Genomic DNA, 23,390 nt, shown 5'->3' with positions numbered 1-23,390 from the left:
CTCTTAGATTTTAAAAGTTCATGTAGACTCTAGAGCAGCGGTTCTCAACTGAGGGCATGTTTTGTCCCCCCTCCCCCAGGAGACATGTGACAATACCTGGAGGCATTTTTGGTTGTCACGATTAGGGGGCTACTACGGTCATCTAGTGGGTAGAGATCAGATCTGCTCAATATCCTACAATGTACAGGACAGTCCCCCAGGGAAAGGAATTATCTGGTCCAAAATATCGATAGTGCCACAGCTGAAAACCATAAACTAGAATCCTCCAGGTGTGGTTTTAGACTAGTAGAGTAGCATCCCTGGTGGGTTGTTTGAAATGCAGACTCTCAGGCTCCATCCCAGACCCGCTAAACTGGAATCTGCATTTTAACAAGATCCCCAGGTGATCTGTGTGCCCACCACATTCTGAGAAGCACTGAGTTAGGCAATGTGAATGGTGTATTTCAGGCCACCTTCAGTCATACCATATTAGGCCAGCCCCGGGGACCACCCTGTTCCTGCCACTTTCTTCATGCTTCTTGCACGTCTCCCCAAGTCCTCCAACCCCCCAGGCATGTAATAGGCAAGCCCAGGTGCAAAGACTCTGTGGGCAGCGTCTGACAGCACCTCACCCTTGGCACTCGTTCTTGGATTGAACTTGTACCTCTGTCAAGCAAGTCTGCAGAGAAAGCAGTCTGGTCTCAGGCCTGGGAAGTTCAAAGCTCTGGCCTGGCTCCCAGCTGCTCCCAGCTGCTCCCAGGCGCCCCTCTGCTGTGATGTGCCTCCACGTCCTTGGGACTTGAGCTCACACACGCCACGGTTTTCAGAGCACGGCCTTTGAACATGCTGTATCCTTCACGTGCCCTTTCCCACTTGAACTGCCTCCCACTGAGCCTTCAAGGCTCACTCCTCTGCCCCTCCTGGAAGCTTTTAGTTTTCCTCAGGGTCCCCATAGCTACCAGCAGATGGATCTGTGACAGTGGCCCCAAGCTCCAGGGTCTTCAAGGGAAGGAAGTCAATGCAGGTCAGGTGGGGGCTATGGCAAATGCAGGGCTCCTGACCACACACACAAATGCAGCCCCAGTGTTTCTAGAGCTTTGGATTTTTAAAGAGAAGCAGAACATCTGGGTGTTTTATGGGAAACCTTCTGATTTTCAAACACTGGCAACTAAACAAAAAAATTAAAACAAACAAACCACAAGGCAGACCAAACCCCTCGGCAGCAGGCTAGAGCCAAAGATGGACAATCTGTTGCTGCTGGGCTGTGCAAACATTTGTCACAGTGTGCAGTTGTCTTCTGTGGACATCTTTGTCTCCCCACCTGGCCTGGTGGCAACTGGAGGTCGAGCCTGGAACAAAGCAGTCATCAGCACAGACTTGGTGAAGGAATGAGTAAATGAATGAGTGAGTGAGTGAGTGAGTGAATGGCATTGCATAAGCTTTGGTCCAGTAGGGTCTCAAACCATGATTCACGATGGGCAGGGTCACCCCCTAGGGGTTGTTTGGACACCTGTGGGAGTGTTTTGGGTTGTTAAAATGATTGACAGAACCACAGACATTTAGTGGGTGGGCGGTCAGGGTGATAATAATCTCAAGCACTTATTTGTGCTTACTGTATGCTAGACTCTGTTCTAAGAACTTTAGTGAAGTGAACCCGTTTAATTTTCACGACAGCCTTACAAGGTGGATATGGCCATCACCCCCATTCCACAGACAGGGGTGGGGGACACTAGTCAGTCTGCAATGGACAGGACAGCTCTGCAGAGCAAGGAACCATCCTGGGCTCCACAGGCTCTTGTATGCCCCACTGGATGTCTATGCAGGAAAAACAACCTGTTCATAATGATCCAAATTACGACTATCATGTAAATTGCAAAAAGAGCATGTTTTACTTTTCAGCATTTTACTAAGCACTCACCATTTCAGAAGAATTACACAAGGCACTTGAGTCTCTAAAAATGCATACCTGTAGCCATCTGCATTTAGGGTTGCCAAAGTCATGGTGATTCTAGGTGCAAGCATTGTATTAATTAACTGATTTTGCTTGGTAAACTTTTTAAAAAATATTTATTTATTTATTTTAGAGAGAGAGAAAGCACGAGCAGTGGGGGAGGGGCACAGGGAGAGGGACAGAGAATCCCAAGCAGACTCTGTGCTGAGTGTGGAGCCCAATGCAGGGCTCGATCCCGGGATCCTGAGATCGTGATCTGAGCTGAAACCAAGAGTCAGTCACTTAACCAACTGAGCCACCCAGGTGCCCTGCTTGGTAAACCTTCTATTGAATGACTACATACTGCAAAACAGTGAACTAATCGTAAGTATATACTCTATGAACTTTTGCAAAACAAACACACCTGTGTAACCGGTACTCAGATCAAGAAACAGAACATTCTCAGCATCCTGGGAGTCCCCTCCTGCTGCCTTCCTGCATGATTTCTTCTAAAGGTAACACCATTCTGACTTCTAATACCCTGCACATTAATTTTGCCTATCTTTGAACTTTATATAAATGGAATCATATGGTGTATATTTTTTTGCGTGTCTAGCTGCTTTCAATCAAAATCATATTTGTTGGTTTTTTTTTTTTTAAGATTTTATTTATTTATTTGAGAGAGAGAGAATGAGAGAACACATGAGAGGGGATAGGGTCAGAGGGCAAAGCAGACTCCCTGCCAAGCAGGGAGCCCGATGCAGGACTCGATCCAGGGACTCCAGGATCATGACCTGAGCTGAAGGCAGTCGCTTAACCAACTGAGCCACCCAGGCGCCCTCAAAATCATATTTGTGAGATTCGTCAATGTTGTGTGTGAATCGGAAGTTTGTTCTTTCTTTGGCTGCATAGTATTCCACTGTATGGCTATACCACCATGTATTTTTCCATTCTACTGTAGGTGGGGTTTGGGGTTGCTTCCAGCTTTTTGCTGGTGTGAATAATGGTACTGAGAACATTCGTGTTGATGTCTTTTGTTGAACATATGTATGCATTTAGTTTTTATAGTTATGTGTGTAGGTAGATTATGTTATCTGTGATTTTCATCTCATGGTAGTAAGGGAATGCTATTAAAATACTTGCTATCCAAAGGAAGCATAGGTTCTGAGGGAGTAATTGAAACCCTCTGGTTTGAAGCAGGTGCTTCTGTCCATGGTCCATTTGTTTGTTCCACAGGGACAGTCCCTGCGCCTTGTGCTGAGGACCACCAGGGTTGTGCTTTGTGGAGGGACAGAACCTTGTCAGAAGGTAACAAAGCAGAAGCGTGCATACTCACTTCCACCAGTAGATGTCAGCATTCACAAGGGACTCAGGTCCGGCGCCTCTTCTTCCAGGCAGGCTTCTTCTCAGGTTCCTGCCCCTTCTTCTCCCTTGGTAACTGGAGATCCAGCTCTACCTGGAGAAATTAAAAAAAAGAAAAGAAAGAGAGAGAGAGAGAGAAAGCAAGCAAGCAAGCAAGAAAAAGAACTCTTCATAGTGAACCTCAGTGGAGACAGATGGAACTGACACACTGAGGCCTGGCTGTCTCCTAGAGGCACCTCACATGCTCCCTACCCTCACTCACCCTACTGGCTTTGTTGGTGAGTGTATTTAGCCCTGGGCCACCTATGCTGGATTCTGTATTCCCACAGGGTGGCTTCTGCAGACACGGGGGCTGATAAATGTTTAAAGATTATTTATTTATTTATTTGACAGAGAGAGACACAGCGAGAGAGGGAACACAAGCAGGGGGAGTGGGAGAGGGAGAAGCAGGCTTCCCGCGGAGCAGGGAGCCCGATGCGGGGCTCGATCCCAGGACCCTGGGATCATGACCTGAGCCGAAGGCAGACGCCCAACCAACTGAGCCACCCAGGCGCCCCGGGGCTGGTAAATGTTTAACAGTTTGTTTTGGGAGTGGGCTCTGACTGGTAGCTTTGCTAATTTCTGTGATGTAAAAAATTCTACCATGTCTGATTTCAAGCTATCAAGGAGGTGTTATTGAACATGGAGTTGGGAAGAGATGCTAAGTAGCATAGTACACAGCATTTCCATGATACATATATAATAGATGTAAATAAACTTGGAAACATTATCAGATAAGGATACAATATAGTAAAATAATTGGGAAGTGATAAGTTTTGGTATTTATTACTTAAAACACAATTTATTTAATTTTACATGTATAATTTAATTTTTAATAAGGCCTGTGTTTAACAGCTGGCTCACAAAAATCTTGGCAAGTTTACAGTTGGTTCTTGAAAGATAGTCCAGGCAGGTTCCAGCACTGCAGGTAACGGGCTGTGGTTGCCCTTTAAAAATCACATTTGTCTTTTGCAGTACAAGTTAAGGTTGTATTCCCTAAGAGGTAGATAGGCCTTTGATACTTAGTAACTATGGCTTTGGCCGTATCTTTACCTCTCTGTACATCAGTTTCCTAATCTGTAAAATGGAGATAATAGGATTCATACCTACTTCCCAGGTTCCTGCAAGGATTGCATGAAATCATGTATGTAAAGCCATTAGCATAGTGCCTGGCAGACATTCCGATGTAAGTGGGCCAGAATTCACAGCCCTGCCTCTGCCTCTTCAGACAGTCTGAAGGAGGGGCCCTTGCATTCCTCCATCCACCTGCAGCTCAGAGTTAGCAGAGCCGATCCACCATGAAGTCACTTGAGAATGAACTGCCCTGGGCAGCCTTGAGGAAGAAAGTCATCAACGGAATGCAGTGTCAAATGACCAGGAGCCAGTGTGGGTGGGGTTTCTGTCTGCAAGAGCCTCAGGTCACAGGCTGCCCCCAGTGCCTTCCTTCTTCCCAGCTGGTTGACTCCCAGAGTCACTGCCCAGCCCTGGGGCAAAGGGCAGAAAGTAGAAACAGGGAAACAGGGTGACTGGAACCTGGTGAGGGGGGATCTGGACAGTTATCTGAAGACAGAGCAGATAGATACTCTCTTTGCTACCTTGACTTTTCCTTGAGTATAAAATGGGAACAACACTTTCATCCAGTTTACCTGATTTTTACCAGATAAAAGTGTCAAAGATTTGTCAGTGCTTCAGAAAAGCAGGGGGCGGGGGGTGGGGGTGGGCAGTGGTGTTGGGTCACTCTCTTATACTTACTGACTGGGCAGCATTAGGTGCACACTGCCTCAGGTGTCCTTTTTCCCAGAACAGGGACTCCTAGTCTGAGCAGCCCTGCTCTGACCTCTGACCTCTGCAAAGCCCCCTGACTAGAGGCCAACAGTGCCCGGGTCACTGAGCCTGTCTGGGGTCATAGGCTCCTGAATATCTGAGGAAGGGTGATGGCACAGGCCTGCATATTCAGACAACCAACCAACCACCTGAGCTCAGGATCTTCCTCCCCAGGGTGGGAACTGCCTCTCAACTCTGCTGGTTCAGCCCTGCCTGGCCCACCCATCTTGGACTCTTGACTTTCTGTGGTTAAGCTAACTTGAATACGTCCAGATTCTCTGGGGTCAGGTGGGTTTACTTATTTATTGTCACAGGGCTTTGAAGACTACCCAAGGAATCTTGAATTAAAACGAGAAACCCCATGCTAACTCCCATGTGAGGTGAGGTAAGCTGGTAACCTGTTCGGTGTCTCAATAGGGGGTTAATTAATGTCTCATTTTATGGGGATGTTATGCAGATAACACGAGCTGGTATGCAAGAAAGCACTTTCAGGAAGATCAAGAAATATGTAAGGACAATTTGTGTCACTATTTGCTATTTTTATTGGGGGTAGGAGGGGCCATATGAGGTATTTGGAAAAGTGTAACTTTTGGAACAAACAAGAGTGAATTCTTGTTTTGCAACATATATGCTTTGTCTTTTTTTCTTTTTTTTAAGGTTCTTTATTTCAGAGAAAGAGAGAGAGTGGGGGGAGGAGAGTGAGGGGCAGAGGGAGAGAAAATCTCAAGCAGACTCCACACTGAGTGCGGAGCCCGACGGGGCTCAATCTCACAACCCCATGATCACAACCTGAGCTGAAACCAAGAGTCCGGTGCTCAAACAAGTGCACCACCCAGGTAGTTTTTGATGTTACAAAAATCTCTGTGAGACTGTTTCCTCATGTGTAAAATGGTGATAATGATACTTAATTTGGAGAATTGTTGTCAAAATTAGTGGCTACATGTATAAAGTTGTCCTTACCAAGTATCTAGCACATAGTAGGTCCTCAATAAATAGTAGCTGCCATTCCTGCTGTTAAACATTAACAATGATAGCAATACAGATACCAAGTATTAATTCCCAACCTTTTCTCTCCTTTACTTCCTGCCCTTGCAGTGATGAGGGGGGAGCTCCTACTTGGATTCCTGGAACAGGGAGAAAGAAAACCATGCCCTCTGACTCATATGAGTGACCAACTCATCTCAGTTTGCCAGGACTCTCCTAGTTTTAGCACCAGGGATCCCAAGTCCCAGGGACCCCAGCAGCCCCAAACTGGGATGATTGACTACTCACCACCAACCTGGGTCCAACTATAAGCCATCTTCCAGTACCTAGGCTTAGAGTATTAAGATTTGTACTGGAAATCTGGGAATACTATCAACTCAAAGAGCCAGTTTAAGTCCTTTTAGAACAGGTAGGGTCTAGATAAATAAATGAAAATAAAAAAATTAGTTCTGGCCTTAAAAGTCATTATGGTAGCTGTAAGCTACAAAAAATTAATTCTGAAGACCACATGTTATATGATACCATTCATATGAAATGTCTGGAATGGGTAAATCTATGGAGAAAGAAAGTAGCTTATTGGTTGTGGCGGGGTAAGAGGGGTGTAGGGAGTGCCTGCTAATGGGTGTAGAGTTTCTTTTTGGGATCATGAAAATGTTGATTGTGGTAATGGTTGCACAGCTCTGTAAATATACTAAAACCCATTGAACTATACACTATAAATATGTAATTATACATTTAAATTGTGATTGTATGGTATGTGAACTGGATCTCAATAAAGCCGTCAAATTAAAAAAACCAAAAATTTAAAACAATTTTTAATTTAAAAAAATGGTTCTTCCCCCATTAGAATCTCTAAGTCTAAATTATTCTTAACCCTCATTTTAAGAATTATCTTTTCAATGGCATAAAAATATTTAATCTAGGCCAGGAAATATCACCCCAATGTTGCAGAAAAGATGAGCAAGACCCATAGCAGAATGTAAAGAGCCTTTTGCTCAGTTCTGTAGGAGGCCGGGGGAATTCAGGCAGGCAGGGAAATGGGAGGAGAGGAGAGGCTGGGGAGCCAGCACTTACAAAGGGAGAAAAGAAACTCACCCCTGATCCTGCAATATAAAGCAGAAGGAAATAATAAGCTAAACCGAGGCTTGTCCAAAATGCCACAGAAAGGAAGGAGAGTTCCGGAAAGGTTGCAAAGGGTAAGTGGGGAGGACATTCCAGTAGGCACAAGCTCTGAGATGTGAAAGTAGGTGGCCTGTGAGAGGTATGCAGGTGGTATCTGGGGTGTGTGGAAGGAGGGAGGGGACTTGGGACAGACTGTAGAGAGCATTGGACACAGCCCTTGCTTGGGAGTTGGATTTCATTCTGTGGACACTGGGGGGGCCCAGGGGAGGATTTTTAGGAAGTGAGTTCAGACCTGCAATGAGTCTCAGAAGCCATTTTACAGTGTGAGAGGTGGTGGGTCTTGATGAGGTCACCGAACTGGTTAGTGGCCAAACTGACTGCAGTACAAAGCCAGGGGCTCCGATGCCCGGCCTAACCTCTATTCCATTATACCAAGCTTCCTTTGTAGGTAATCTGCCCACCTTTTCTTCTCTCCATTTGTCTTCTCTAATTCTTCCCCCACGCTTTCCCTTGTACCCCTCCCCCCTCCGCGCTTCTCCACCGCTTTGGGTGTGCCTGGGGTGTTCCTGCAGCCCACACAGGGTTGCTGAGCTCTGTTGCAGACCCAGGCCAGCCTAATACTTGCTTTTCAACCCCCTGGTGATCTGGGCAGTGCAGCCCCAGCAGAGAGGGGAAATGAGCAGGACTGGAAGGATGCCCAGCAGGAAGGCATGGAAGAAGGCAGAGCAAGGACAGACATATGGAAAAGGTAGCTATAGCCACAGGTTCTGTGGTGCCCAGAAGGGGAGGATTCTCTTGGGGATGGGTGCCTGTGCATGGGCTGGGGAGGGGCACTCTGCTTGTCTGGTTTGAGCTACCTCAAGGACATGCCCTGTTAATTCACAGCACTTTTCCACAGAACCTACTAGAACTAGGTTAGGTGAGAGGTCCTGAGGGGGAGTATCCTGTCCAAAGGGCATCTTTGGAGGAGGGGCCTGCCTGACCCAAGCTGCAGTAGGCCGAAGTCTGTGGGTCCAAGCGCAAACTCTGGCACTGATTCTCAAGTAGGAGCTCCGGGAACATTTATCGAGCACCTCTGAACAGGCACTGTACAAGGTCCTGGGGCACAAAGATAAAGTCACTATCATCACCATCAATGGGCCACAAGCCCTGAAAACACACAAACGGAGGACTTACCTCCCAGGGCTGCAGTGAGATCACCAACAAACGATGTAACGATACAGTGCACAAACTGTTCGCATAGTATATGCTGGAAAACAGCCCAAAGAGGCAAGGCTCAGGATGGGAAATAAAGTTAGGAGTATGGCGTGGTCCTAGCCCCGACTCTGCCGATCCTTGCTCTTAACTACAGTTTTCTCAACCTGGAGATCTGTCCAGTGCTTTCGATGTGCTGAGAACTCACTTCGGAATGCTCCTTAAAATAGATCCCTGAGTCCGATCCTAGCTTTCCTGAATCAGAATGGCTGGAGGCGGGATCCCAAATCTGCATTTTTACACGCACCTACCCCCTGGGACAATTTCAAGCTTGGTAATCGACGCTACACTGTTTGAGAAGTACTCCTTAATAGGGAGATGATGACCTGCATCAGCCGGTAGGTCTGGTAAGCGATTCAAAAGCTAATAAGGGAACACGCGTGAAAGCGCCCTGTGAACCAGGGAGCAAACCAATTATTTGCAAATAATAGTAATCCCATAATCCAAATAACATCCAAAAATTCCACAAAATAATAATAGTAAAAGAACTGGAGAGCGCACTGCAAACGCGGCGCAGGCCGAGTGGGTACCACGGCCCGGGCCACTCAAGCGCAGTAGGCGTGACTGTCCCTTTAAGCCGTCCCCCACGCCCCCCTTGCCCCCGTCGCCCCGCCCCGCCCCGCCCCGGCTCCGGGCTCACCTCCCCCGGGCCGTGCGGCCCCCTCCGGCAGCGCGTGCGTGCTGGCAGCCGTCGACAGGCAGGGCCTCCCAGCGGGGCGGTCCCGGCGGCGCGACGCCGGCGCTTGTTGCGTGCGCGCCTGACCCCGCCCCTTGCCCGCCCCTTCCCCTCCCCCCTTCGCGCTTCTCCCCCGCCCGGGCGGTACAGCTGGGCCAGTGACGCGGGAGCCGCTGCCGCTGCCGCCGCCGCCGCCGCTGCCGCCGCCGCCGCCGCCGCGTTCCATTCTCCTAAGCCGGCGACAGCCTCGCCCCCCGCCTCCCGCCGCCTCCTCCTGCAGCGCCGGCCAGCGCTAGCCAGACAAGGGCAAGCAGGGCCTCGCCTAGACCCGAGAGGGTTGCGGGCGCGCGCAGGCGGCAGAGCGGATCCCGGCGCCGCGGAAGCTTCGAGCGCCCCCCTCGCGGAGGTCGCCGCGCGGTTCCCGGGGTGAGTTGTCACCGCGGCTGGAGGGCGGCAGGGCCAGGCATTGTGTCACTGGCGCGCCCGGCCGGCTGTCAGGGGCGCGGGGCCGGCGCGCACCTCCGAGGGGGGACGCCGGGGAGCCCCGGCCGGCCGCCCGGCGTCGGCCGCTGTGTGCGCCGGCCCCGCTGTCACCCGGCCGGCCGCGCGCGGGGCCGGGAGGGCGGCCGGGGAGGCTGAGCGGGCAGCGGCGTGGGCTGTGCGGAGGCCGGGAAGAGGTCCGGACGGCCGGTCTGTGGCCGGGACCCGGGCGCGCCGCTTGGCCTCGCCCGGCGTATGGGGGGGTCGCGCTCCCTGGTCGGGAGTCAGGGCGGAAAGCAGACTTTGTGGGTCGCGGAGAGAAGGTAGGCGGGGGCCCCCTTTCTTATTACTGTTATTTCCCCCTCCGGCCGACCGTAGCTGCGGGTTCTGCGCGGGGCAGGGTGGCTTGGCGACGGTGGATTTCCTGAGGAAATCTTGGAGTCTGTGTGGGAGCATTGGAGCTTTCTGGAGCCCCCGCGCCTCATCTGCTCTTTAATCTCAAAAACTTTACTTGTTATCCGGGCCGAGACTCACCGAAACCACTTCCTGTTTATATATGTAGACCTTCTTTTTTACTCCTGGTTTTTAGGGACTCCAAATAATAGTGTAGGTGTGACCCTCCCTCACAGTTTGGCGGTGGGGTTGCTGAAGTGGAAAGTTACCTGTAATGAGATTAGCATGGGGTGGGGGTGGGACCGTAAGACCCAAGACGAAAAGGTCGTCAAAATCAAGTCTTTGGCTCATTAGGGGGAAGTTCATGTCTTGGCCAAGAGGCCTAATACTGCTGTTCCCACAGAATGTACTGTTGGTGGCAGGGAGCTCGCTGGGCTTTGTTGCTCTTGCTAACTGGGCTTGTGTGTGCTCTGCACAGAGGTGCAGTAAAACTACCCAGTTCAGTTAACTGTAGGCATTTACTCCCCCTTTCTAGATCTGCAGAGGTAGAAGTGTGTCTTTCCTTGCAGTGGTTAATTCATTTCTTGCTCTTTTCATTCCTCTGGTTTAAAATATATGTATGAATGATGCACACACACACACACACACACACACCTTTTCTGTTTTGGGAATTCCACACCCAAATTGTCACCATCTAGTGGAGGCTAGTATAGACATGTTCTTGGCGTTGAGTTCTGAATTTTCTCGGCTTTGCATTTTTAGCTAGATGCATATTCAGCCAGAAATGAAAATTTGGGTAGGTCTACTTCCCCCTCAGTAAAGGAGGTATTTAATAAAGCAACAATAATAGCAATAATAGGAACAGTTCTCGAGGACCGTGTACCAAGCTTTGTGCCAAGAACTTTACTTTATTGATCTCATTTAATAACAGACTTTTGTGGTAGATATTGTTATGATTCCCTTTTTTTTTTTTTTCCAGTTGAAACCGAAACCAAACAAACAACTTGCCCAAGGTCACAAAAATAGCTATGGTGGAGCCCACACTTTATCTGATAGATTATACTGTTAGCTTCTAATTTGCTTACCATTTAGTAAAATTGAAACTGGAGTCTTTCTAGAAGTTTTTCAGGGCACTACTTCTTCAAGCTCTTTTTCAGATCTTGAGCATCCATAATTCTCCAAGGTACACACTTATGGTATGTGCACAATATTAATTTGTTTATTCATTGTTTCATTCAGTTTTCCCCAGTATTAATGTGATACAGAATGTATGCCAGGCACTGTGCTAGGTATTAGGGATACTGCAATGAGTAAGACAGAACACAGCCGTGCCATCATGGAGTTCACAGTCTTTTAAGTCAGTGTATTTTGGTTTATGTTGTTAATTTTAAGTTGTGACCATTTGCTGCGTAAGGACCTGCTGTCCAGTGAGTTAAATTAGAGGACACTACTGGTATGAGGACTGATAGATAGGACTTCCTGTCCACAGAGTGACTTGGATACTATAGTAGAAATGGCATATGAAACAAATCCTCACCTGTAGTTAGATGGGGACAGGTCCCTGTGTGCTCAGAGTAGGGCTGTCTCCCCTCCCCCCCAAATATTTAAACCCCGAGACCAAACCCAGTGTCACACGGCACAGTTCAGCTTATTTGCTGAGGCCTGCCTTCTCAAGGCCCAGAATTTAGGCAGCAGAAAGGAGAAGAAAGGTAGAATGAGGTGTTGCAGATGCGGCTGGTAGAGAAGAGACCTCAGCACTTTGTTTGGTTTCCTGGCAGGTCTCCATCCTGTGGTGACTGAACTTGTGCTCTTATGTAATGGTGCATCTACTGGCAGGGGATTTCCTCCTTTGCTGTTGCTGGGGCAGCAATTTCTACAGCTACCCTCCCACTCCATACACGTATATGCACCCTCCAAAGGTAATAATTCACCTGGTTTTTTAAAAGTAAGAACTGATTTCAGGTTTATTGTTACTAAGCATTATTTCACTCCCTCCATGCTTTTCTATAGCCCAGAGAAAGACCTGCTTTATGTTTTACATCGTTCCTTATGCACTTTTCCCATATCCTTAGCTGTTGTGACAACCAGGTAACTATAGTTGACTCTTAAAGAACACAAGGTTAGGGGTCCTGACCCCGATGGAGTCAAAAATCCATGTATAACTTTTGACTCCCCCAAAACTTTGCTAATAGCCTGCTGTTGACAGGAAGCCTTAGTGATAACATAAACTGCTGATTAAAACTTACTTTGTATGTTGCATGTATTATATGCTGTATTCTTACAATAAAGTAAGCTAGAGAAAAGAAGGCTCAGAGAATTATAGTATCTTTAAAAAAAATTATTCACATAAGCTTCCTCATTTCTGTGCTGAAACAAGTGAACTGTGGAGAAGTCTTAGAGCTGCTTGTGGGCAGAAAAGGAAGACCAGAGAGTAGATGTGCTGTTTTCCCCCTCTATTCCCCATGTACCAAGAGACAGTTCACTGAGACGCAGCAGGACTACAGTGCCTACTTACAGACTTGCAGTGCCCACTTGAAGGCCTGAATATCAGCAGGTCCAATGGTAGTGGTTGTGTAATTGCCATGTGAAGCATTTTACTGAGCTCCTGAATTGACATGTGGTCTTCTAGTTGAAGCTGACAAGCAGGATTCATTTTCCCTCTTCCATCTTTCTGGATAGTAAGGAAGTCTTGTTTAGGGATCTTCCCTTAAGCAGTGGGGGGAAGAACAAATAGAGGAAGAAGCCCAGTGCCTTATTTTTTTAATATATGAAAGCAGACCTGAGTGTTGAGTATTAGGACAGTTGGGTTAAGGGTAAACATTGGAACAAATGCATATATGATAATAGAGACACTTTCGGTTTCTGCTCAAGATGGCTTCAGTCTAGGGGCCACCCATATATCCCACCATAGTGAGATTTCATTTAGTGGAATGGTTTTTAAAAAAATTAATATTCTTAAGTTATGTTGCCACATTGCAGGAGACTTGGAAACTAGAGCAGTGAGAAATGATGCCTGTAATGTGGGAGAGCTATTTTCATATCGGTGGGAATGAAGGATGCAGCTTGAGGTTTGGGGCTGGGGGTTTTGTGATGAGTATTTGAAGCTGCAGCAGCTCTGAATCTGAGACCAGTGAAGCAATTCCAGGACAGCGTGGGGGTGACTGTCCTTGAGCATCAAGATCTGTTCACTCCCACTCTGGCTGGGATTCAAGGCAACAGCCATTGTTCCCTTGGATGCTTGTAAGTTCGTGAGTGTCTTTGTGTAAAACCTTTATTTAAGAGAAAGTAGAGGCACTGGGGAAAGAGGTACCTCTTAAAAGGCTTAGGTTTTAGCAGCAAAACCTGTCAGGCACCTGTGGATGGTTCCTTTTTTTTGTGCTCATGTGTGTCTGTGATGGTGTCCTTTTTCTTTCCCTTTTAGTCCTTTGGCCTAGAAACCAGCAGGGTTTCTCTGTTTACTCTCTCATCTTCTGATTCTTCCCTGAGTGTGGAAGTCTCCGCTCTGCTGGTAGACCTCTAGTGGTACTGAGCTGGGTCACTTCGGCTGTGAAAGGCCACCTGGGCTTCTGTCAGGGCTTGGGGACACTTGAGTCTCTGAAGGTACTGGTATAGTAACAGCAGAAAATGCCCCAAGTGTAGTGAGACTTGGACAGGTTTCACAGGCTCCCATGTGGCCTCTGATGTATTCTCCTTCCTGGGCCCTTCTGTCTCAGAAAAGGAAAATAGCACCCTTGAAACATCTGAAGGCTGCATGCCAAGAATTTATGCAGTATTCCAGAAACAGGATATTATTGAAGTGTTTTCTCAAGCAGAAACAGACATAGTTCCCTGTTACTGTTGCCAGTGTTAGTAGATCCCTAAAATTACCTGATAGCAGTGTGCCCTTAAATTCCCTCCCTGTACTCCCCCCTCCCACACATGTGTGCAAGTGTTAGACTTTTTTTTTTTTCCGTAGAGCCCCATTGCTTGATTTGGGGAAAGTTAGCCTGGGTTCCGATGACAGTAATAGGTTCTCAGGGGTTTGCAGACAGCAGAGGTGGTGACTGACAATTCTTCATTACTCAGAAGAGGATCTTTTGTGGTGAAAAATTCAATGACTCAGGATTCTTTTCTCCTGTAGTTGGAGATTTATACCTCAGAGAAGAGGCATAAATAGGGGCTCTTTCCCAGCCTCCCCTTTCCAAACCATCCTTTCTTAAGGAGGGGGAAAGTCTCATCTTTCCAAATCCAGCCTCCTGTCAGCAGTGACTTGCCTTCACCCACAGAAGTTTAAGATCAGAGCATGAAGTTGGCCTGTGTGTAGACTCCCTCTGCTAGACTTTTGGCTAGACTAGGCTTCGGCTTCTGACAAAGCCAGTAAAATGAAACTGGCTTCTGGGAATGGGATAGGACTGTTTATCCCATTCTTCCTTCTTTGGGCTCTTCTCAGTCGATCTCACTCTAAGTGGGTGGAAGTTTTAAAAAGGGAACTTGAAAAAGAGAATAAGGTGGTTTTGCTTATTTTGCATTTTAAGTGGTAGCCTAGGCTAACTGTCTGAGGGAAGACTGGGGGGCTGCTTTTTTTTTTTTTTTTAATTGTTAACACATTGGGGACAAGATTACAGAAAGCTTGCAGAATAGAGGGGGAGAAACAACTCACCATGACTCTACCATCCTACCACAAACATCATTTCCATCTATTCTATGCTTTCTTTCAGTTGGGAATCCCTGTACATTCAGTTTTGTATTGTTTTTTTTTTTTCATTTAGCATTATACCATAAATATTTTTCTGTAATGACATATAGCCTTTATAATTATTTTTAATGGCTTTGTAATATTCCATCAACTAGATCAGCTGTAGCTGACAGCTGTCATCATATTCTAATTTTAGAACATTTTCATCACCCTAAAAAGAAACTCCCTTAGTCGTCACTCCCGGTTCCTCACAATCCCTGTAGCCCATGGCCACCCCTAATCTACTCTCTTTCTCTGTAGTTTACCTATGTGGACATTTCACATAAACAGAATCATACAACATGTGGTCTTTAGAAGTTGGCTTCTTTCACTTAGCTTAATGTTGTTGAGATTTATATTATAGCATGTATCAGTCCTTTATTCCACTTTTTTGCTAAATAATTTGTTGTATAGATATATCATATTTTGTTTATCCATTCATCAGCTAATGGACATTTGGATTGTTTTTTGTTATTATAAATAATGTTGCTGTCAACACCCATGTATAAAGTTTTGTGTAGCCATATGTGTTTATTTCTTGGGGAGATATTTTAAAATCTACATCCATATTTCTACATTGGAGTTAACATTTTGGTTATGCAGTTTGTTTGGGGAAGAACAGTGTTATGGCAAAAACTTTTGATTATGTGTTGTTGAGGATATTGCCCTGAATTAAGAAAAGATGCTACCAAGAAAAAGAAAAAAATGAAAGGAAGAATTATGTGTGTGAGAATACAATAGCATTGTTTCCAGATCTTCGGTGCTGAACTTTAAAGAGTAGTGGGAGTTTACAGATGCAGTAGTGCCTACATTCAGTGCACATGTACTGCTGCTTTGAAAAAAATTTTTTTTTCAGCATGAAGCCTCAGTTCTAAATTGCAGCATTGTGTTTTATGGAGCGAACTTGACCATGAACCCCACAGCGCCTTCCTTATCAAATGTAATTTATAGTTCTCAGAATCTTTTCCTTTTCTTACGAAACATTCCATGCCAGGGTTCTGTGCACCTGCTTAGAGGTTTCTTTTAGGCTGGGAGGGAGAGCCAACCATCAAGGTTGGCTAGGAAGGTAGGTCTAGGAATTTGGTCTGGTGTGAGGATTCCTGTCTACAGGCTTTCTTTAACCAATCAGTTTTTATTGTGGAAATGTTTTCTGACCCTGAAATACCTTTTCTTTCTTTCTTTTTCTTTTTCTTTTTTTTTTAATTAAGAGAGAAAAGTGGGTGTGGGTTCCACAGTGAGAAATTGGGAGAAGGGAAATCGGAGCAGTAGTGTGAATTCTTTAGGGAATGTTTTCCTGTCTTCCCCAGGCCTCAATTTTAGAAGTAAATGTTGACTTGTGATATCTCTTTTCTTGATCTCTCTGTGGCTTTATAACCGGCTGGGACAGCAAAGAACCTAATACCGTACTGGCACACATAAGGCTCCCAATAAGCACACCGCCCCATATATTTTACTTCTAAGGGGAGCCATCTCTGTGTTGATCCAGGTTCCAGGCTGAGGTTGGGAGTCACCTGAGGTCAGTCAGTGACAGCCTTGTCTGCTTCGTACTCAGCCCCTGAATTATTTGGTTGGTTGATAAGTGATTGACCAGGGATAGAGGATTAAAGTCAAAAGGGTGAGAGGGCAAGGTGACCTTGAGGCCTTGAGCTGTGGATGACAAGGAATCAAAGAGTGATATTAGTGATGAGATTCTAAAAAGAGACATTTGAAGGGGGGGCCTGGGTTGAATGAAAAACAGATATAAACAGGGTGATGAAAAGCGGTTAACATTCACCAACTTCACTCTGACTGGTAGCAGGAAAAGACGACTGCTCAGAAACCGTGGAGGCGGGAGGAGGTGAAGCAAGGAGAGGGTACTAGAGGTTCTTCCAAATGTTTTAGCAAGGCTAGTGAAAACCAAACTGCAGGGCCCCTTAAGAATTTGGATCCAATACCAGAGTTACCCCTGTTAATTTTCAGGACCAGGTTTTTGTTTCTGGAACTCTGTCCATCTTTTAAAAGCCTCAGGAGGCATCAGTCATGCCCTAAATCCAACCTACAAGTGTGTATCTACAGTTTCGCCTTATTTACTTAATATATTTTTAGCATCCACTGTGAATCTGGTTGCAAACAAGGAAGTAGTAGTAGGATGGCTTGTTTCTGTTTGTTCTCCAGAAATGAGCTCTTTTGGGGGTGGTTCTATTACTTCTGGAATTATAAAATGTAATTGTGTGGGTCATCTCCTTTGAAGGTCTATACACGCTTTTGAAAAATCACATCTTTGAAAGAAGGGCAGCTCTCTACAAATGCTCACTGCTTTTCTTGGATATATGTGAGCAACAGCAGGATGAACAGATTTCAGAGCCTATGGTGTTAGTAAAACTTTCTGTGAATAGCAACAAGGTAGGTATTTTTCAAGCAGTGCATCTGCATTCACTTATTAATCGAACAAGTATTTATTGAATGCTCTTTCCCATTTAATCATCTCCCCGCAGGGATTCTTTGCAGCACACGGCCTAACAAGTGTTCTCTAGCATTTATTTTGGTTTGTCTTTTTCACTCATAGATTTTAAGCCCCTTGAGGATGGAAGGGCTGGTTTAAGTCTCTGCTGTGTTTACTGTGCAGATTGGGCAGCCATATTAATAGCAGTACAGATTTCTTCATTTTACAAAGTGCTTTCATGTAAGATGTCCTATCATACTGTGAGGAAGATTTTAGTCCCGTTTTCCAAATGGGAAAGCCAAGGCCTTTGGTAACCAGCAGACATTTAGCAGCCACTGTGCTTGTAAATAGTGACACTGAGTCAGCTCGGGCTCAGGCTGCATCAAACATTGGTACCACATGCTGGGACAGAGGAAACCTCCTGGAATTGCAGACTTGATAAATCTTAACTTTCTCATGGAAAACAATACAACAGCCCTTTCCTTTTCCCCCACCCCATCTCAGCATAGGTACTCTCAAGGTCAGTATGTTTTTATGTACAGTTGGGACAAAAATGTGGAAGCGTACAAAATTTGAAAGGCAGCTTTCATTTCCTAACTAAGGAAAAGCATTCCTATATTGTCTGAGGGGCTTTTATTTTTATTTTTGGAGGAGGGGAGAGGCCATAGGGTCAAAACCTTGGTATCTAGGAATCCATGCAGTTTGGGGGTTATTAGAAGGTCCAGTTGGGGGTAAGCCAGGGGGTAAGCCAGAGAAGAAGTTCTGAGTTCTTTGGGTCTTAAGGACTCGGTAATGGGGATTTTGAGCAACTCTGTAAACACTGTTTCCAAAAGGGGACTGTCTTCGCCTGAGAACTTGTGAGGGCTCCTGTAGGAACATCCTTCCTTTTTCTGCAGACAAGGAGATCTTGGGTCTCCTGTAGGCGAGGCTTGACCTCCTCTTCCCTATTGTCCCGCCCTTGTTTTCAGAGGCAAAGATGCGTCTGTGAGGGCAGGGAGGAAGCTGGAAGTGAAGGTCCCATCTCACCCAGGACGGCTTAGATTTGGAGAAACATAAAGCAGTGCTGATGTTACTGGGGCAGGGTGTGCTTAGACAGCCCTGTCTGTTTATTCCACGTCATTGGGAAAGTGGAGGAGTAAGACTGGCTGTGAGCCAGGCAGTTTCCCCCTTTCCTTTGGTGAATGAAAATGGACGATTGTTTTAAGAAGTGGGTACTGAGTGGGAGGCAAGGGGAAGATAGCAGGCCTTGGGTTCAGATTAACCCTGCTTTCACTGTCAGCTCAGCCATTTGCCAGCTCTATGCCTTGAGCTAAGTTTAACCTCTCTGGCCCTCATTTTTGTCCTTTGTAAAATGGAGATGGTACTGTTAACACTATCTGTCTCCAGAAAGGTAGCTACCAAAATATTAATGATTACTTGCTATGGAGGATTTGAGGGTGTTGAAGGGTAACAGGAAAATTATAATTTCTAAAACTTCCTTTTTGTGTCATGTGACTTTGACTCTTGGCACATATAACTTAAAAGTACCCCCTCATGGGATAATTATGAAAATCAAATAAAACGGGATATTTATTTTTATTAGGCCATATCTTTTTTTTTTTTTTTTAAGATTTGATTTATTTATTTGACAGAGAGATACACAGTGAGAGAGGGAACACAAGCAGGGGGAGTGGGAGAGGGAGAAGCAGGCTTCCCGCTGAGCAGGGAGCCCGATGTGGGGCTTGATCCCAGGACTCTGGGACCGTGACCTGAGCCGAAGGCAGACGCTTAACCATCTGAGCCACCCAGGTGCCCCCAAACTGGATCTTTAAAACCAGGTACAGTGCCTCACAACTAAAAAATACTCAAATGGCAGTTTATTTGGGGAAGAAGTGATATTAATTAATTCATGGTCGACCCTTGCTTTTGTAGTGTTAAATTTTCAGTCTGCCTTATGTGGCTTTGGGTAAGTCTCTTTGTTAAGCCCCAGTTTCTTCAACTGAAAATGGGGGTTTATAGTAGTATCTACTACATATAGGGGTTTGGAGCAGACATATCAAGCGGGTAGCCTGGTATTTGGCACGTGGTTAGTGCTCAGTAAATATTAACTTTTATCAGCTGTTGTCCTCACAGCTGTGCTGGAAGTGAGGCGGAGTTAATGCCCACTTCAGAGTTACAGAGAGTGAGGCACAGAGTGGTTTGGTGACTTGTCTTGAGGCCATGTTGAATTAGCAGCAGAAATGGCCTTCTCTGTTAACTGCCCTTCTGCTGGAGTTCAAACCGACAGCCTCACAGCCCAGAGTCTGCTCACCTCTCCTTCCTTCATCCTGGAAGACCTGCATAGGGGTGGGCTCAGCCTCCCTAGGGGAAGGCCCCTCTCCGTACCACTTTGGTATTGCCTGCGACTTCCTACCTGCTCCATGAATAACTGTCTTCTGCCCGTTTATGAGACTGAATGGTTGCGCTGAAGTTAGACTTGGTGGGAAATAGGTTGTAAGCTTTGTGCTGTGGGCTCCTGTTCTGTATATTCACATTTTGATGGGGGTGGGGGTGGGCGCTGAGTGATTTCTACACAGAAAGTGTTTCCAGAAAGTGAGAGATCCTCATCACCAAACTTAGGGGATCAGAGCTGAAGCCACCAGTTTTTCACTTTGGGATTGTACAGTACACTTCTCACCCTTGCCTCTTTGGTTTTCTCTTCATCAGACTTCACAACATTGGCCTTGCTCCCTTCTTCATTGGGGTCATGAAGTTCTTACCATCTGGTAAAAAATGCAGTGCAATGTCAAAAGTTACAGCCATCTAAATTTGCCTAGTGGCCTGGAAGGAGTATACGTATGTATACAGATTCTTGCACTTCATAGTTTTGGGTTTTTTTTTAATATTTTACTTGTTTATTTGACAGAGAGAGAGCGTAAGAGAGGGGACACAAGGAGGGGGGGTGGGAGAGGGAGAAGCACGCTTCCCACGGAGCAGGGAGCCGGATGCAGGGCTCGATCCCAGGACCCTGGGATCATGACCTGAGCCGAAGGCAGACGCTTAACGACTGAGCCACCCAGGCGCCCCGCACTTCGTAGTTTTGATGTTGTTTTCGTGTGTTTCAAATACACCCTTTTCCAAATTTGCATTTAGTGGTGGCTGGCAAACCCTGTATTCCATCTTTTTTGGAATGTATACTTGCTGTAGTATTGCATCCACATTGTATAATTCCACATCAGGGTCTGAAGGGCCCTGCTATTGAGGCAATCACTTTTCAGTACTTAATACCAGTCAAGTCTGTGCACCCCTAGACGAGTCTGCTCTAGATTTCCAGCCTGCTTTCTTTTCCTTATTTGTGGCTGCCTAAAGGCCTCTAGCGAAGTACATCAAAGTGCTTCCTGTTGGCTTGGCAAAAGGAAGATCCTTGGAGGAGCTTAAAGACCTCATGGAAAGGACCCTCTTAATCTAAGCTAATCGCAAAATGAGACTCTACAGTGGAGAAGCCACCCTGGCACCCACTTTATGAAAGCCCCTCTGAAATACAAGTTGTTCAGGCTGTTTGCCACGTTTCTATAGTATTTATCTGGTTTTTGAAAACAGACCTGCTTAAATTAATTCTGGTTGGTGTCTGGAAGTGAGGTGGAGCTTGTGCCCACTTCAGAGTTACAGGAAGCGAGGCACAGAGGAACTGGGTCACTTGTATTAAGGCCCTGTGTTGAGTTAGCCAGGGTGATGCCTGGAAGATTGAAGGAGATACTTATAAAAGAATGAAGCTCTGGGTTTATTTCAGGCCTAATCGTGAACTTGCAGGAGCAGCTTCCGAGCACCAGGGAGAGAGGAATGGCACACTGCCTTGGAGCTGTCATCTAGGATGCCGCCTTTTGGGATCCATATTGTAGGCAGTCTCTGGCCTATGTGAAGTCGTGCCCGGGCCTTATCAGAAATGAACCAGATGGTGTTTCTAGTGAAACTGGCAGCTGTTCTTGCTGACAGAATTAATTAAACATTTTTACATGTAAATGTGGAATTATGGGAAGCTTTTTTTTGGGGTTTTAGTTGCATGTGAGACTGCTGCCCTTACCTTCCTTTTTAAAATTTTTTTAAAATTTAAATTCAGTTAATTAACATATAGTGCATTATTAGTTGCAGACGTAGAGGTCAGTGATTCATCAGTTGCATATAACACCCCGTGCTCATTATATCACATGCCCTCCTTAATGTCCATCACCCAGTTACCCCTTCCCCCTCCCCTCCAACAACCCTCAGTTTGTTTCCTATGATTAAGAGTCTCTTATGGGGGACACCTTGGTGGCTCAGTCACTTAAGTGTCTGTCTTCGGCTCAGGTCATGATCACAGGATCCTGGGATCGAGTCCTGCTTCGGGCTCCTTGCTCAGCAGGGAGCCTGCTTTTCCTTCTGCCTGCTGCTCTCCCTGCTTGTGCTCACTCGCTCTCTCTCTGACAAATAATAAACTCTTTTTTAAAGAGTCTCTTACGGTTTTTCTCCCTCTCTGTTTTTGTCTTGTTTTATTTTTCCCTCTCTTCCCCTATGGTCCTCTGTTTTGTTTCTTAAATTCCACATATGAGTGAAATCACTTGATAATTGTCTTTCTCTGACTTACTTCATTTAGCATAATACCCTCTAGTTCCATCCACGTCTTTACAAATGGCAAGATACCACTTTTTTGATGGCTAAGTAATATTCCATTGTATACACATGTACTGCATCTTTTTTATCCATTCTTCTGTCGATGGACATCTGGGCTCTTTCCATAGTTTGGCTATTGTGGGCATTGCTGCTATAAACATTGGGGTGTAGGTGCCCCTTCGGATCACTATATTTGTATCTTTATGAGTAGTGCAATTCGTGGGTTGTAGGGTAGCTCTCTTTTCAACAGAGGCCTTTATTTATCCTTTGCTGGCCATAAGTGTCCCTCAGCTCTGTGTCTTTCTGTCCCCTCTGGTTACTTTCTTCACCAAATGGGCCATTTATAGTGGGGAGGTATAAGGTAACCAGTCTTATCTCTAGTGTAATTTGAAGGTTGCTGATGGGACCTTGTCCCAGAATGTACCTGCTACATGGTTAACCTTGGTGACTAAAATTTTCATCATTGGGTCCCTTCCTTTGGGTTAAGACATTTGGATGTATGTAGCACGTATAATACCTAGGAACAGTGACAGTCAGAGTCACGAAACCCAGGAAAGAAAGAAGAAAAATGTGGAGAGTGGGACAAGGCAGGAAGTACTGAGTGTGCTGTGTGCCAGGTACTGTGCTAGGTGCTGTACTCTCATGGGCTTGTCTTCACTTTCTAGATCAGAAAAGCTCTAAAAAGTTAAGTACTATAAATTACTCTGTTGGCGGTAGAACCAAGGCTGGAGTGATTCCAAAGCCTGTGTTTTTCAGGGCAGATATAATATATGTGGGTTAGAAAGTTGGGGTGGAGGATGAGGTGGCGAGGGAGACAGAGAACAAATACCTGGAGAGAGGAGGTCAGGACCAGGTAGGAGCTGCAGTGGAGGGATGCATGGGAGTGGATGGTCCTGGGTGAAGGTCTGGGAAGGCGGGGTTGGTGAGCAAAAATAAACCGAAGTGGAAAGAAAAAAAGGTTGAGGTATCACTGGGGTGGGGGTGGGGGGTGCGTATACTGTTGAATGATGGCAGCTTTTCCCTCAGGGATACTCTGTAGGGTTTATTTAGGGTCTGGGAGACCAGATAGTCTCTGTATTTAGGCAGGTGGCAGTTGGCCCCACAGGAAGCCTTTTAATCCCTTCCTTTGGGTTAAGACATTTGGATGTATGCAGGAAGAGAGGGTATTTATAGACTGGCCTGTACGCTACTGAAAGGCAACTCCCATTTCATTTAGGGAAGGCAGCATTGTTTGCCTCTGAGATGCTGCATTTATGGATCCCCATTTGGCCCAGCAGGAGGGGCTGGGTAATGCCCCGTTATATTATCCTGGTTCCCTGCTGCCTCAGAGTTGTGCACGGACACTTCGGCCGTTTACCTCTAAGTGACCTCTGGCTGCTCCCTTTCCTGCAAATGCTTCTTCTCAAAGATGAGTTGGAATCAGGACTGGGAAAGGTGGCCCTTTTGTCTCTGTGTTCAGGGTAGCCAGGAATTCCCTAGAATAATGATTCTAATTTGTTCCCTAGCTCCTTGTCACAAGGCTAGGATTGCTCTGTTGATAGCATGACCAAACCCTACATTCAGTCCACTTCAACATTAATTTATTGATTCATGCTAGTATGTATGG

The 23,390-nt window shown here is 46.1% G+C and overlaps 1 protein-coding gene and 1 long non-coding RNA gene across 7 annotated transcripts in view; one reads left to right on the top strand and one right to left on the bottom strand.

Moving 5' to 3' along the window:
• Positions 1-3,264: 3,264 nt before the first annotated feature.
• On the bottom strand, positions 3,265-9,195 carry LOC118002435. Its single transcript, XR_004677051.1, has 3 exons — positions 9,135-9,195; positions 8,417-8,489; positions 3,265-3,365 (listed from the first exon to the last, which is right to left on the bottom strand). It is a non-coding gene; the product is annotated as an uncharacterized LOC118002435 (long non-coding RNA).
• A 150-nt stretch (positions 9,196-9,345) lies between these two features.
• The window catches only part of SUSD6 (sushi domain containing 6), a 91,233-nt gene continuing 77,188 nt past the window's right edge, over positions 9,346-23,390 (top strand). For 3 of the 6 annotated variants that reach the window (XM_034992595.1, XM_034992588.1, XM_034992587.1), the window contains exon 1: positions 9,346-9,596. The gene's annotated coding sequence lies outside the window, so the exon portion shown is untranslated. The other 3 variants (XM_034992591.1, XM_034992590.1, XM_034992593.1) reach the window with 2 other exon arrangements.

This window comes from Mirounga leonina, unplaced genomic scaffold (assembly GCF_011800145.1).
Source record: "Mirounga leonina isolate KUSES-001 unplaced genomic scaffold, KU_Mleo_1.0 Mir_82, whole genome shotgun sequence".
In the NCBI taxonomy this organism is placed as follows: domain Eukaryota; kingdom Metazoa; phylum Chordata; class Mammalia; order Carnivora; family Phocidae; genus Mirounga; species Mirounga leonina.
This window is presented reverse-complemented; position numbering and strand designations above follow the sequence as displayed.